The sequence below is a fragment of the Notolepis coatsorum genome, assembly GCF_963971535.1.
Source record: "Notolepis coatsorum genome assembly, chromosome: 20".
Lineage (NCBI taxonomy): Eukaryota > Metazoa > Chordata > Actinopteri > Aulopiformes > Paralepididae > Notolepis > Notolepis coatsorum.
This window is the reverse complement of record NC_140184.1, coordinates 30,921,861-30,938,538: the sequence shown is the minus strand read 5'-3', so window position 1 is coordinate 30,938,538 and position 16,678 is coordinate 30,921,861. Positions and strand designations below refer to the sequence as shown.

The window sequence follows — 16,678 nt, the reverse complement described above, 5'->3', positions numbered from 1 at the left end:
TGAAGAGAGTGACTGAGCTGAGAGAGTGACTGAGCTGAGAGTGACTGAGCTGAGAGAGTGATGGAGCTGAGAGAGTGACTGAGCTGAGAGTAATTGAGCTGAGAGTAACTGAGCTGAGAGAGAGTGACTGAGCTGAGAGAGTGACTGAGCTGAGAGAGTGACTGAGCTGAGAGAGAGAGAGTGATTGAGCAGAGAGAGAGTGACTGAGCTGAGAGTGATTGAGCTGAGAGAGAGTGACTGAGCTGAGTGATTGAGCTGAGAGAGAGTGACTGAGCTGAGAGAGTGACTGAGCTGAGAGAGAGACTGAACTGAGAGAGTGACTGAGCTGAGAGTGACTGAGCTGAGAGTGACTGAGCTGAGAGTGACTGAGCTGAGAGAGAGTGACTGAGCTGAGAGAGTGACTGAGCTGAGAGTGTGACTGAGCTGAGAGAGTGAGAGCTGAGTGATGGAGCTGAGAGAGAGTGACTGAGCGTAGAGAGTGACTGAGCTGAGAGAGAGTGACTGAGGTGAGTGTTGGAGCTGATAGAGAGAGACTGAGCTGAGAGAGAGAGACTGACAGTAAACCTAACCAAAACTAAAGTTATGATATTCCAAAAAAGGCCCAGCCTACAACAACACAAACACAAATTCCTCCTAGAACACAATTTCACTAGAATACACAAAAAACTACACCCATCTCGGCCTTAGCCTCAGTGCTACAGGGAATTTCAACCAAGCTGTGAACGACCTGAGAGACAAAGCAAGAATGGCTTTTTATGCCATCAAAAGGAACATCAAGTTAGACATTCCAATCAAAATCTGGCTCAAATTATTAGACTCCGTCATAGAACCCATTTCCCTATATGGTTGCGAAGTCTGGGGCCCACTTGCAAACAAAGACTTCACCAAATGGGACAAACACCCAATTGAGACTCTGCATGCAGAATTTAGCAAATCCATTCTCCGCACCCAACGGAAAACACCAAATAATGCATGCAGAGCAAAACTAGGAAGATACCCCCACTAATCATCAAAATCCAAAAAAGAGCATTTAAATTCTACAATGACCTAAAAGAAAGTGACCCAGACACACTCCACAACAAAGCCCTCACCTACAGAGAGACCATTGAGAGATGCCCACTCAGCCAGATGGTTCTGGGACTCTGCTCACAAACACAAGCAGAGCCACCAGACAGAAACCACACTGGACTAAACCAAATTATAAGAAAACAAAAAGAAAACTCTCTTGACACATTGGAAAGAATCAAACCAAAACCAGAGCAAATTTAAATGCTATTTGGCCCTAAACGGAGAGTACACAGTGGCAGAATACCTGAGCACTGTGACTGACCCAAAACTAAGAAGATCCTTGACTAGGTACAGACTCAGCTAGTGTTGTCATGATACTGGAATTTCGACTTTGATACATACGATACCTTGAAAAGTATCGATATAAAAAAAAAATATATATATATATATATTTTTTTTTTTTTTCTTTTTTACAAATTTTGCTTTTGTTGCTGGTTGATTCTCCTCAGCTTCTCTCTGGTACTATACGAGAAGATAAATATAACACTTTTAAAACCATTTGTTTATCTTTAGATCAGACATTTAAAAAATAACAAAATTATCTAATCTAAATCAAACCCCTCTTAAAAACAAAAACCTGTTTAACCTAGCCATCTATAAAACATCATGCTAAAACTGTGAAACAAACTCCCCTAAAGAAAGAAATACATAGCAAACATGACTCAGTTATGCAATAGTGCTGCTGCTTTTTATTTGGTTAAAACAACTACAACAATTTTCATGACGGCGAGAGAGAGAGCGAGAGAGAGCGAGAGCGAGAGAGATTTCTCCGGAGCTATACTCTGAGCATTTATTAACGTTACATTTTCAACAAGATTGCTGCTAATTAAACACTTCATGGAAACAGGGTAACGTTATGTCGAGTTCATACGTGTACTAGTGTAGTATGAATGAACTCGACTTAACGTTACTCCGTTTCCATGAAGTAATTATAAAGGTGGCAGGCTAGCTAGCATAAGCTAACGGAGGAACGACTAGCTAACGTTAGCTCATAGCTGTATCGTTGGCACTGCTCTGTAACAACGCTTGCAAATGGGCTTTAGCTTTTCCTTCATCGTTTACTTCAAACCCGAAGTACTTCCAAACAGCACTTCTGCTGTTTTCTTTATCAACAAGCACAAGTTGCGGAGGCTCTGCATTAGCCATCTTCGGAGCTAAAATCTTTGTTTACAAACTGAAGACAGGTCTGCGAGGGGGAGGGCTGCAGCGGAGGAGGAGGAGGGGCAAGCGTGCTCTGCAACAGCGTGCGTCTGTCTGTCAACAACTTGCGGTAGAACACTGCGAGCAAGCCAGCTGATATCGATACTGCAGAAAGTATCCATATTTCAGGAAATGAGTATTGAAACAGTTTTAAATATTCAGAATCGATATGTATCGATTTTTCGATATTTTTGACAACACTAGACTCAGCGAGCACAGCCTAGCCATCAAGAAAGGCCGCCATAGGCAGACCTGGCTCCCAAGAAAAGACAGACTATGTACCCACTGCACACAAGAAGAGGTGGAAACCGAGCTCCACTTCTTAACAACCTGCCCACTATACCAAGACATCAGAGACATACTTCCCACAAATTGCAAACACCCAAAGAGACTTTGAAAACATGGAAAACAACTAAAAACTCCCATACCTACTGGGAGAAATACAACAATGTGCAAACACAGCAGCAAGATTTGTGAGGACATCCAACGGAATACAACCACCATAAAGACTGTCAACCATACAAGAAATTCCTTCTGTAATGTACTGATTTCTTTTGTTTTCCCTGTTTGATTGTTTTGTTTTGTTTGGCTTTGGCAATGTAAACGTATGTTTCCCATGTCAATAAAGCCCATTTGAATAGAATTGAATTGAAATTGACTGAGCTGAGAGAGAGTGACTGAACTGAGAGAGTGACTGAACTGAGAGAGGGACTGAGCTGAGAGAGTGACTGAGCTGAGAGTGACTGAACTGACAGTGACTGAACTGAGAGAGAGTGACTGAACTGAGAGTGACTGAACTGAGAGAGTGACTGAGCTGAGAGAGAGTGACTGAACTGAGAGAGTGACTAAGCTGAGAGAGTGACTGAACTGAGAGAGTGACTGAACTGAGAGAGTGTGACTGAACTGAGAGAGTGACTGAACTGAGAGAGTGACCGAGCTGAGAGAGTGACTGAGCTGAGAGTGACTGAGCTAAGAGTGACTGAACTGAGAGAGACTGAGATGAGAGAGAGTGACTGAGCTGAGAGTGACTGAACCGAGAGAATGACTGAGCTGAGAGTCTGAGCTGAGAGAAATTGAGCTGAGAGTGACCGAGCTGAGAGAGTGACTGAGTTGAGAGAGAGTGACTGAGCTGAGAGAGTGACTGAGCTGAGAGAGTGATGGAGCTGAGAACGAGAGACTGAGCTGAGAGAGAGTGACTGAGCTGAGAGAGAGAGTGACTGAGCTAAGAGAGAGAGTGACTGAGCTGAGAGAGAGAGTGACTGAGCTGAGAGAGTGACTGAGCTGAGAGAGAGAGTGACTGAGCTTAGAGAGAGTGACTGAGCTTGAAGAGTGACTGAGATGAGTGTGAGCTGAGAGAGTGACTGAGCTTATAAAGAGTGACTGAGCTGAGAGTGACCGAGCTGAGAGTGACCGAGCAAAGAGACAGTGACTGCGCTGAGAGACAGTGACTGTGCTGAGAGAGTGACTGAGCTGAGAGAGATTGACTGAGCTGAGAGAGAGTGAGCTAAGAGACAGTGACTGTGCTGAGTGACTGAGCTGAGAGAGAGAGTAATTGAGCTGAGAGTGACTGAGCTGAGAGAGTGACTGAGCTGAGAGAGAGAGTGACTGAGCTGAGAGAGAGTGACTGAGCTGAGAGTGACTGAGCTGAGAGAGAGTGACTGAGCTGAGAGTGACTGAGCCGAGTGATGGAGCTGAGAGAGTGACTGAGCTGAGAGTGACTGAGCTGAGAGAGTGACTGAGCCGAGTGATGGAGCTGAGAGAGAGTGACTGAGCTGAGAGAGAGTGACTGAGCTGAGAGTGACTGAGCTGAGAGAGAGTGACTGAGCTTAGAGAGAGTGACTGAGCTGAGAGAGTGACTGAGCTGAGTGATTGTTTTGTTTGGCTTTGGCAATGTAAATGTAAGTTTCCCATGTCAATAAAGCACATTTGAATTTAATTGAATTGACTGAGCTGAGAGAGAGACTGAGATGAGAGAGAGTGACTGAGCTGAGAGTGACTGAACCGAGAGAGTGACTGAGCTGAGAGAGTCTGAGCTGAGAGAAATTGAGCTGAGAGAGTGACTGAGCTGAGAGAGTGATGGAGCTGAGAACGAGAGACTGAGCTGAGAGAGAGTGACTGAGCTGAGAGAGAGTGACTGAGCTGAGAGAGAGAGAGTGACTGAGCTGAGAGAGAGAGAGTGACTGAGCTGAGAGAGAGAGAGTGACTGAGCTGAGAGAGTGACTGAGCTGAGAGAGAGAGAGTGACTGAGCTTAGAGAGTGACTGAGCTTGAAGAGAGTGACTGAGATGAGTGTGAGCTGAGAGAGTGACTGAGCTTATAAAGAGTGACTGAGCTGAGAGTGACCGAGCTGAGAGTGACCGAGCAAAGAGACAGTGACTGCACTGAGAGACAGTGACTGTGCTGAGAGAGTGACTGAGCTGAGAGAGATTGACTGAGCTGAGAGAGAGTGAGCTAAGAGACAGTGACTGTGCTGAGTGACTGAGCTGAGAGAGAGAGTAATTGAGCTGAGAGAGTGACTGAGCTGAGAGTGACTGAGCTGAGTGACTGAGCTGAGAGAGAGTGACTGAGCTGAGAGTGACTGAGCTGAGTGATGGAGCTGAGAGAGAGTGACTGAGCTGAGAGAGAGTGACTGAGCTGAGAGTGATGGAGCTGAGAGAGAGTGACTGAGCTGAGAGAGAGTGACTGAGCTGAGAGTGACTGAGCTGAGAGAGAGTGACTGAGCTGAGAGAGTGACTGAGCTGAGTGATTGTTTTGTTTGGCTTTGGCAATGTAAATGTATGTTTCCCATTAGGGCTGCAACGATTAGTCGACATAATCGACAACGTCGATTATAAAAAATCGTCGATGAGAAATTGTTGCGTCGATTAGTCATAAAAAAAAAAAAAAAACTTTATTTAATTTTTTTTTTTTGTGCACTACCTATCTTTGTGAGAGTGGCTTCTCAGGGTTCCAGACAACATCATAACATGATGATCCCATAGCAAATTTTGGACATTGAAAACATTGTTCCCCTGCAGGAGATGATGATCAGACTAGACACACAATACATTACACACGCACTCAGGGAACAAAATAAGTACCAGCCAACCGCCAATGGCTGGTAAAAAATCTGCCTGGCTGGTAGTTTTTAAAATCATTAAAGTCAAAAAGTTAAGTTTGTTCCCTGAGAGCAGAGCTACACAGCTGTTGTGAAGGGCCAGATTAAACCGAATATATATATTTATTTATATATATATATTTAATTGTATTTGTATATTCTCTAATATTCCCTGATATCCCTTGTATATTCCTTGTACAATATGCATTGAATATCCATTCTAGCCTACTGAACATCCCATAATAGTCTCCATTCTACTATTGGTCGAGACCTTGGTGCCAGGCTGCCATACCCCCCAGACCCAGTTCAAACGTACCGCTCAACATGTACGAACAAGTCCTAGTTCCGCGTAGGAATCTGGCTACCGCACCACTAATGGTACTATTTGTTCATAGTGCGTATATATACTGCGCTACTAAAGTAGGACTTCCTTTTTAGTCCAGTTTCTTACCCTCCAATAGAGTGACAGACGTAAAGCCTCCCGCGACGCCACGTGTGGGAGTAAGGCCAAGTTCGGCCTACCATCGGTATTGAGACATCGTGTATATTAATATTTGAATAGTCATATTTGGCACTATATCGTCGAGTTGGACGTAGTCTATTAAGCTAATAATAGTCTATTCATATGTAGTGCTTCGTGCGGTGAGAATACTATCGTAGTCAGTACCCCCATCGTTTCGGGTAGAACTGGCTGCTTATCCAGGGTGGCCGACCCCATGTGAGGCTGCACCCGAGGAGCCCCAGAGCCGACGAGCGAGTGGACCTGCATACCGGATTATTCTACCGACGACAGCCCGCCTTCCCAGGCACGGATTATGCTTTGTATACAGTGATTATTCTATGGATAAAGACCAACACTGCCGTGTGTTGGAAACCCCCCCCCCGGAGAGGACGACAGGTGAGGAGACGCTCTACACGACGAGGTCGCTTCACGTCTCTCCATCGTGGACCGGAGGAAGCCGGCCCACAGAGAGTCCAACTGCTTTCATCTGTGGATCGAGGATCGCTGAGGCACCGAGCCGCACAACCGTGGGTTCTCCCAGGATACCCTCGGCCAGACGGATACAGCCAGACTCTACCCCCCCCCCCCCCTTCTCCAGTTGTCTTACAAGCGACCGGAATTCCCCCCTAGTGTATCCAGTTCTATAATGATTAAAGTATCATTGCTATTATTCCTTAAATATTCCAGGTTGTATATTTACCGCCTGCGCCACCAGAGATTGGACGTTCTCTATTGATATACCAACGAATACTCATTTGCCATAAAAGTGCATCCTATTTCAAATCATAAATGTAATTAAGTGATTGCTCTACATACCTTTTGCTATGTATTAATTATTATTAAACGCAGACTTTCGACTTGGTACATTTGTGTTGGATCGTTTCATCTACGTGGGAGTGTTTACCATAATTATTTATGCCTAGTACTGGGTGGCCAGAGTCTAAAGTACAAGAGGTAGTGGTAGTAAGTATCATATCTAACAATACAGTCAGGGAATTGTACCCCTCAGTTACACAGCAGTGCACCTATTTTGCAAGCCGAAATAAGTCTGTGGTTTTTTCTTCTTCTCACAACGGGTCAAATGCATCTAACATGCATTGCATCGTCGCCATTCCTTTATGCCCACATCGCCCGAAATTAACGTTATGTTAGCGTAAGCTAACAAGCTAATCCTGATCAGCGGCAGAGCCAGAGAACAGCAGACAGTGTGGACTGGGGAAAGGGAAATGGGGGGGGGGCACTCTCCCTTTCTCTGTGTGTGTGCGTGCGTTTGGAAAGACGATGAAGTCACTAGTCAGGACTCAGGAGAGGAGTATATTGTAGTAAACTGAGGATTACTGAGGATGCACAGATAATGTTGATATTCAAATATAAAAAGGTTTCGAGAGGAGTGGAAGTTTGAAGACAGACTAGACTACAATATGATGCAGGGGTGGTGAGTTGAAACAGTGTGTGTGTCCCCGACCCCACTTCTATGTTTCAATAAATTATTTGCATTTAAAACTATTAACGCTGACTCATTCCTTCAGTCCACTCAAAATTATGCTAATATTCCTTATGTTGTTTATGATATTAATTGAAAATAGCATATGAGAGTATTATATAGTAATAATAACACATGGCGATATACTAAAAAGCTATTTTTAATTTTTGGCTGGTAAAAAATCTGCCTGGCTGGTAGTTTTTAAAATCTACCAGCCAAATGGCTGGTAAGTCAAAAAGTTAATTTTGTTCCCTGCACGCACTCCTCTCACTCACACACAGCGATCAGAGTAAGACACACACATACACACTCCTCTCACTCACACACAGCGATCAGAGTAAGACACACACACATACACACTCCTCTCACTCACACACAGCGATCAGAGTAAGACACACACACATTCACACTCCTCTCTCTCACACACAGCGATCAGAGTAAGACACACACACATTCACACTCCTCTCACTCACACACAGCGATCAGAGTAAGACACACACACAAATTACACAGTACACACACTCCTCTCACTCACACAGCGATCAGAGTAAGACACACACACATACACACACATACGGACTCCTCTCACACACAGCAAACAAAAGACCTAGAAGTCTGTCTGATCTGACTCATCCCCCTCTCCCCTTACAGCTGTTCCACGTCACCCTCCTGGTCCTGGACCAAGTTACTAGTTGCTAGTTATTTCTTTTTTATTATTATTTTTTTAGTTATTTAAAGTACACTTCCACTTTAATTTGTATTATTTTATTTATTTTATTTAATTTATCTTGTTATGAGTGATTGCTGTATTGTTCTTCAAATACATTTTCATTTAAAGTGGCTTAAGATCCAAATTCAAATGTTTCATGAGTCATTATTTTAATTTGCTATGGGATCATCATGTTATGATGTTGTTGTTTGGTCCTGACAAGAGTCTCAAAGTCTGGGGTGATGGTAGACAAGCAACTCTGAGGTCATGCTCAATGTCCAATCTGTTCCTCTGCTCTGTCTTCAGCTGGACCAGAGCTGAGAAGCCACTTTCACAAAGATAGGTAGTTTAAAAAAAATTTAAATAAAAATTATATCCTTTTTTTTTTTTTTTTTTTTTTTTTTAACATAATTGGTTTTCGATTAGTCGACTAATCGAAAAAATAATCGACAGATTAGTCGACTACCAAATTAGTCATTAGTTGCAGCCCTATTTCCCATGTCAATAAAGCACATTTGAATTGAATTGACTGAGCTGAGAGAGAGTGACTGAACTGAGAGAGGGACTGAGCTGAGAGTGACTGAGCTGAGAGAGAGTGATTGAACTGAGAGAATGACTGAACTGAGAGAGTGACTGAACTGAGAGAGTGACTGAGCTTAGAGAGAGTGATTTAACTGAGAGAGTGACTGAGCTGAGAGAGTGACTGAACTGAGAGTGACTGAGCTGAGAGAGAGTGACTGAACTGAGAGAGTGACTGAACTGAGAGTGACTGAGCTGAGAGAGTGACTGAGCTGAGAGAGTGACTGAGCTGAACTGAGCTGAGCTGAGCAGAGCCACCAGACAGAAACCACACTGGACTAAATCAAATTATAAGAAAACAAAAAGAAAACTATCTGACACATTGGAAAGAAACAACCCAAAACCAGAGCAAATTGAAATGCTATTTGGCCCTAAACAGAGAGTACACAGTGGCAGAATACCTGAGCACTGTGACTGACCCAAAACTAAGAAGATCCTTGACTAGGTACAGACTCAGCGAGCACAGCCTAGCCATCGAGAAAGGCCGCCATAGGCAGACCTGGCTCCCAAGAGAAGACATACTGTGCACCCACTGCACACAAGATGAGGTGGAAACCGAGCTCCACTTCCTAACAACCTGCCCCCTATACCAAGACATCAGAGACATATACTTCCCACAAATTGCAAACACCCAAAGAGACTTTGAAAACATGGACAATAACTCAAAACTCCCATACCTACTGGGAGAAATACAAGAATGTGCAAACACAGCAGCAAGATTTGTGAGCTGCTGTGACAAGAAAAGGACATCCAGCGGAATACAACCACCATAAAGACTGTACAAGAAATTCCGTCTGTAATGTACTGATTTCTTTTGTTTTCTCTGTTTGATTGTTTTGTTTTGTTTGGCTTTGGCAATGTAAACGTATGTTTCCCATGTCAATAAAGCCCATTTGAATTGAATTTAATTGAAATGGAATTGAATTGAATTGACTGAGCTTGAAGAGAGTGACTGAGATGAGTGTTGGAGCTGAGAGAGTGACTGAGCTGATAAAGAGAGACTGAGCTGAGAGAGTGACTGAGCTGAGAGAGAGTGACTGAGCTGAGAGAGAGTGACTGAGCTGAGAGAGAGTGACCGAGCTGAGAGAGTGACTGAGCTGAGAGAGTGACTGAGCTGAGAGAGTGACTGAGCTGAGAGAGAGTGACTGAGCTGAGAGAGTGACTGACCTGAGAGAGAGAGTGACTGAGCTGAGAGAGTGACTGAGCTGAGAGAGAGAGTGACTGACCTGAGAGAGAGTGACTGAGCTGAGAGAGTGACTGAGCTGAGAGAGTGACTGAGCTGAGAGAGTGACTGAGCTGAGAGAGTGACTGAGCTGAGAGTGACTGAGCTGAGAGTGACTGAGCTGAGAGAGTGACTGAGCTGAGAGAGTGACTGAGCTGAGAGAGTGACTGAGCTGAGAGTGACTGAGCTGAGAGAGTGACTGAGCTGAGAAAGAGTGACTGAGCTGAGAGTGACTAAGCTGAGAGAGTGACTGAGCTGAGAGAGTGACTGAGCTGAGAGAGTGACTGAGCTTGAAGAGAGTGACTGAGATGAGTGTTGGAGCTGAGAGAGTGACTGAGCTGATAAAGAGAGACCGAGCTGAGAGTGACTGAGCTGAGAGAGAGTGACTGAGCTGAGAGAGTGACTGAGCTGAGAGAGAGTGACCGAGCTGAGAGTGACTGAGCTGAGAGTGACTGAGCTGAGAGAGAGTGACTGAGCTGAGAGAGAGTGACTGAGCTGAGAGAGTGACTGACCTGAGAGAGTGACTGAGCTGAGAGAGAGTGACTGAGCTGAGAGAGAGAGTGACTGACCTGAGAGAGAGTGACTGAGCTGAGAGATTGACTGAGCTGAGAGAGTGACTGAGCTGAGAGAGTGACTGAGCTGAGAGTGACTGAGCTGAGAGAGAGTGACTAAGCTGAGAGAGTGACTGAGCTGAGAGTGACTGAGCTGAGAGAGTGACTGAGCTGAGAGAGTGACTGAGCTGAGAGAGTGACTGAGCTGAGAGTGACTGAGCTGAGAGAGTGACTGAGCTGAGAGAGAGAGACTGAGCTGAGAGTGACTGAGCTGAGAGAGTGACTGAGCTGAGAGAGTGACTGAGCTGAGAGAGTGACTGAGCTGAGAGAGTGACTGAGCTGAGTGACTGAGCTGAGAGAGAGTGACTGAGCTTAGAGAGTGACTGAGCTTGAAGAGTGACTGAGCTTGAAGAGTGACTGAGATGAGTGTTGGAGCTGAGAGAGTGACTGAGCTGATAAAGAGAGACTGAGCTGAGAGAGTGACTGAGCTGAGAGAGTGACTGAGCTGAGAGTGACTGAGCTGAGAGAGAGTGACTGAGCTGAGAGAGTGACCGAGCTGAGAGACAAGTGACTGAGCTGAGTGTGACTGAGCTGAGAGTGTGACTGAGCTGAGTGTGACTGAGCTGAGAGAAAGTGACTGAACTGAGAGTGACTGAGCTGAGATAGTGACTGAGCTGAGAGAGTGACTGAGCTGAGTGACCGAGCTGAGATAGAGTGACTGAGCTGAGAGAGTGACTGAGCTGAGAGAGAGTGACTAAGCTGAGAGAGTGACTGAGCTGAGAGTGACTGAGCTGAGAGAGTGACTGAGCTGAGAGAGTGACTGAGCTGAGAGTGACTGAGCTGAGAGAGTGACTGAGCTGAGAGAGAGAGACTGAGCTGAGAGTGACTGAGCTGAGAGAGTGACTGAGCTGAGAGAGTGACTGAGCTGAGAGAGTGACTGAGCTGAGAGAGTGACTGAGCTGAGTGACTGAGCTGAGAGAGAGTGACTGAGCTTAGAGAGTGACTGAGCTTGAAGAGTGACTGAGATGAGTGTTGGAGCTGAGAGAGAGTGACTGAGCTTAGAGAGTGACTGAGCTTGAAGAGTGACTGAGATGAGTGTTGGAGCTGAGAGAGTGATTGAGCTGATAAAGAGAGACTGAGCTGAGAGAGTGACCGAGCTGAGAGAGTGACTGAGCTGAGAGAGTGACTGAGCTGAGAGTGACTGAGCTGAGAGAGAGTGACTGAGCTGAGAGAGTGACCGAGCTGAGAGACAAGTGACTGAGCTGAGTGTGACTGAGCTGAGAGTGTGACTGAGCTGAGTGTGACTGAGCTGAGAGAAAGTGACTGAACTGAGAGTGACTGAGCTGAGATAGTGACTGAGCTGAGAGAGTGACTGAGCTGAGTGACCGAGCTGAGATAGAGTGACTGAGCTGAGAGAGTGACTGAGCTGAGAGTGACTGAGCTGAGAGTGACTGAGCTGAGAGAGAGCATGACTGAGCTGAGAGAGAGTGACTGAGCTGAGAGAGAGTGACTGAGCTGAGAGAGAGTGACTGAGCTAAGTGACCGTGCTGAGATAGAGTGACTGAGCTGAGACAGTGACTGAGCTGAGAGAGAGAGTGAGCTGAGAGAGTGACTGAGTTGACTACATCAAGCAAGATTTTGAGGATGGTATTTATTAGGGCTGACCTTCGAAGCTTTTTTAGGTGGGTCAGGAGGGGGCGACAGTGGCTCAGGAGGTAGAGCAGTCGTCAGGTAATCCAGAGGTTCGCTTCCCACTCCTCCCAGGCAGCATGTCGAAGTGTCCTTGAGCAAGACACTTAACCCCTAACTGCTCCCAATGAGCAGGTTGGCACCTTGCATGGTTGCCTCTGACGTCGGTGTGTGAATGAATGGGTAAAATGTGAGAAACAAATTGTGAAGCGATTTGGATAAAAGCGCCATATAAATGCACCATTTACCATTTAGAGAGAGCAACGCAGGGATGGTCGAGTGAGGAGAGAGTAGAAAGAACAAAGCAGGAATGAGAGAAATAAAACTATATTTTCTGATTGCGACAGCCCATATGTGGGACGTTTTTCAGACTTTGGCGACCCCTAGTGGCTCGGGTGTGCATATGTTGTAATACAATATATATATAGAATTGGGCGGCTAGGTGGTGCAGTGGGCAAGGCACTCACCACCAATGCTGGAGACGCTGGGGTATTTGAGGCTTGTGCAAAGTACACAGTATTGCGCAAAATACCACTCCCGACTCAGGCTGCAGTAGTTCCGTCAATCTAGATCCGATCTCGAAAATGATTGTGGATTGTTGTAGCCAATGAGTGTGGCTTCCCAATGATACCCCACATGCATGTATGAATCTAAAAAACTAAACTAAACTAAAACACGAAAACAGGAAGAGAAAATCAGTCGAATGAATTGAAGTCTATGAGAAAACTGAGTTTTTCTTTGTACACAGTTGACCAAAATCACTCCTAATCACTCATTTCTGAATGGATCTTTATGAAATTCGGATATGTACTACATAAGGCTTCAGGCTATGGCTCCGTCTGGATTTGTATTTCTGGGGAAATACTACTTCTGGACTACTAACTACTACAGAAACACTTGAGTAACAAGTTTTTCTACAACTCAAGTTCAGACCTATGTTACTCTATTACGTTAGCACTAAAAGTGAATTTTCAGAATGTTATCTTTCAAAAGAGACCAGGCTCATGTAGGGCTGGGCAATATAACGATAACGATAAATATTGCGATATATTTTAATAATCGATATCGAATATCGAATTTTAAAAAAAATCGAAAAGTTTTTTTTTTTTGTGACCTGCAACAGGGCAGTTTTAAAACCAGAGACAGTGGACAGACTTGTCTTTCTTGCCTGCAACTTAAAGTAATGGCTTTGCTTGTCCAAATGACAATACTGACCAAATTGAGATTTATTTTTCTCTTGTCCATTTATTTTGTTTGCTTTCTAATTTAAAATACAGTTTTAAACCGTCTGTACACAGTAGGCTATGTGTGCTAGCAGAACTAGACTCCAGTCACGAGTCACGGTGCACATGTGCGGTGGTTTGTCCACCAAAAAAGCGCCAAAAGATCGAAAATAAACTAGCAGAGCCAGAACTGTTCAACTCCCCTGGAGCCACAGCCAGCAGAGAAGCCGGTTTACTTTAGCTTTTAAACCAGCTGCAGCCTGAGAACTGGAGTGTGAGGGGATGTAACACTAAAGATGGCGGCGATGACAAAGAATTGCTGCAAAATAAACATGCATCTGTTGTGTTAAAAAAAAAAAAAAAAAAAAAATGTATATACTTATAACAATTTCGATAATTATCGATATCGAGAAATATGATAACATTATCATATCGTTATCGCGATATGATTTTTTTCCATATCGCCCAGCCCTAGGCTCATGCATGTGCTATAAGTATAATGTTGTTTTGGTTTGCAAAAAAAGTATGCAGTCCTCATTTCAAGTTCAAAGATTTCCACTTTTCTGCCCGCATGATAAGAGGTTAATGTTATGTTCTAAAACACATAAATAACCATCAAACACTCAACAGATGATTTACTGTGGAAATACAGTTTTTCCACCACAGGGTGTGTTGTAGTGAACCTCAATATTGTCGTTGATATAACGTTGCATGCATTAAAAAAAACTTCCCAAATTTTAAAAGTAGACGGAGGAATACAGTTTGGAGACTGAATGTACTAGGACTATTGAACAACAAAGGTTTGGTTAACCAAGTGAAGGAAGACATAATTAGATAGAGAAGAGAACGATAATGGGGAGGTAGATCCAAACATTTTATGGGATGCACTAAAGGTAGTAATACGGGGAAAATTGATAGCAAAGACGGCATTACTCAAGAAGGCTAGAATAGGGACATACCAGAACTTGATAAAGAAGCTGAAAGAATTAGAGAAAGAACACCAAAGCTCAAAGAACCAGAAGACACTTAGAGGTCAAGGAAGTTAGAGGACAGATAAACAGGGAGCGAGCTGCTGTCAGAAATAGAGAAGAAAGCTAGATACATGAAACAGACATACTATGAAGGGGGACCGAGGGCGACCAGACTGTTAGCTAGACGAATTAGGACACAACAAAAAATAAACACATTAAGGGACACAAACACAAACAAAATACTGAGAGAACCAGCGGAAATAGAGAAGGCATTTGAAGAATATTATAGGAAACTATACACACAACCGATAGCGGCAGGGGAGGAGGAGATAGAAACATTTTTAGAAAAATTGGATTTACCATCAATAGGGAAGGAACAGAATGAAATATTAAATGCAGAAATCACAGAACAGGAAGTTGGGAATGCGATCAGTAGGGCAAAGAGTAGTAAGTCACCGGGTAGCGACGGATTCCCCTCGGAATTCTACAAAACATTTAGGCAGGAACTGAGCCCCATGTTAGAAGCAGCATTCAGACACACAATGGAAAAAGGCACAATGCCACCTTCATGGAAAGAGGCCATAATTACTACAATTCCAAAAGAAGGGAAAGATAGAGAACTGTGTAGTAGTTTCAGACCTGTGTCCATACTTAATGTAGATTACAAGATGTATACATCAATAATATCCAAAAGATTTGAGACATTTATGACAGATATAATAGACGAAGACCAGACTGGATTCATTAAAGGAAGGCAGACACAGGATAACATAAGGAAGACAGTGCAGATAGTAGAGGAGATACAAAAGGAAGGAGGAAGTGCAGTATTAGTTAGCCTAGATGCAGAAAAAGCCTTCGACAGTGTAAGCTGGCTATTTCTATATAAAGTATTGGAGAGATTTGGATTAGACAAAAACGCTATGAAAACAATTAGGGCATTATATCAAGAACCGACGGCTAGGATTAAGGTGAATGGTAGTCTGACGGATCGGATTAAACTAGAGAGAGCTACCAGACAGGGTTGTTGTCTTTCGCCGACGCTCTTCGATGTATTCATCGAACCACTGGCCCAACTAATTAGACAGACCAAAGACATCAAAGGGGTGGAGATAAGGGGGACGGAACATAAATTGGGATTATTCGCAGACGACGTGATAGTATATATGAGACAACCAGACACAAGCTTTCCGACACTGATGGATCTACTGACAGAATATGGATATTACTCAGGGTATAGACTTAATGTGACGAAGACACAGACATTAGCACTGAACTACACACCAACGATAGAGATCAAAGAAAAATACAAAATCAAATGGGACATGGACAGGATCAAGTACCTAGGGGTGAACATCACAAGAGGGGTGGAGGGGCTATACGATGCAAACTATACACAGATAAATCAAAAAATCAAGAGAGATCTAGAAAGATGGACGGTGATGCCCCTAGATTTCAGTTCAAGGATCGAAATCATTAAGATGAACATATTACCAAGGTTACTATACCTATTTCAATCCCTACCTATATTAATACCACAAAAACAATTTAGGGAATGGGATAGACAGATATCAAGATTCATTTGGGGGGGGGGAAGGCCAAGGATCAGATATGTGACTCTACAATTACCAAAGGAGAAAGGAGGGATGGCAGAGTACCCAGTTTAGAAAGCTATTACTATGCAGCACAGCTTAGAACAGTAGCATGCTGGTGCAATGTGAACTATGAGGCCAAATGGAAAGATATAGAAACCAAAAGAGAGGGATTCAAAGTGCAGGCACTGATAGGAGATAGGGAGCTGTTCAGAAGACAGGAACAACTACTAGATCCAATTACCAGATTCACTATAAACATATGGAACACAATAGTAAAGAAATACAAGCTAGAAAAAGAATCTAAGATACTGAGATGGATAGCACACAACAACAAATTCAGACCAGGGATAGAAGACCATGGGTTCAAGAGGTGGGAACGGGGGGGTATAACAGCAATGTGCACAATGACAGAAGGAGGGGAGATGCAGACTCTACAAAAATTGAAAGAAAGATACGGACTAGAGAATAGGCACCACTTTAGATATTTACAGATTAGGGACTACTATAACAAGGAAATAAAGCAAGATAGAGACAAAGAACAGAATGGGGTAATTAAGATAATGGTAAAGTCATACGAAGGATGGAAGGGGAGGGTGATATCAGCACTATATCAGGCAATAATGGACAGTAGGGAGCTCCCGTAGCTCACCGCATATCTCGGCGCTATTTCTGCGTCGGGGAAAACCGTGCTCGTCACGGATCTGGGGGACACGAGTTCGATTCCCGGACCCGCCGTCATTTCTCAGAATGTCTTCCCCTGCTCTACATCCCATTTTCAACCTGTTTCTGTCGG

At 44.0% G+C, this 16,678-nt stretch overlaps 1 protein-coding gene across 2 annotated transcripts in view; it reads right to left on the bottom strand.

The window, feature by feature from the left end:
• Positions 1-16,678, bottom strand: part of map2k5 (mitogen-activated protein kinase kinase 5) — a 242,248-nt gene that overhangs the window by 219,314 nt on the left and 6,256 nt on the right. The gene's annotated exons all lie outside the window — the stretch shown is intronic.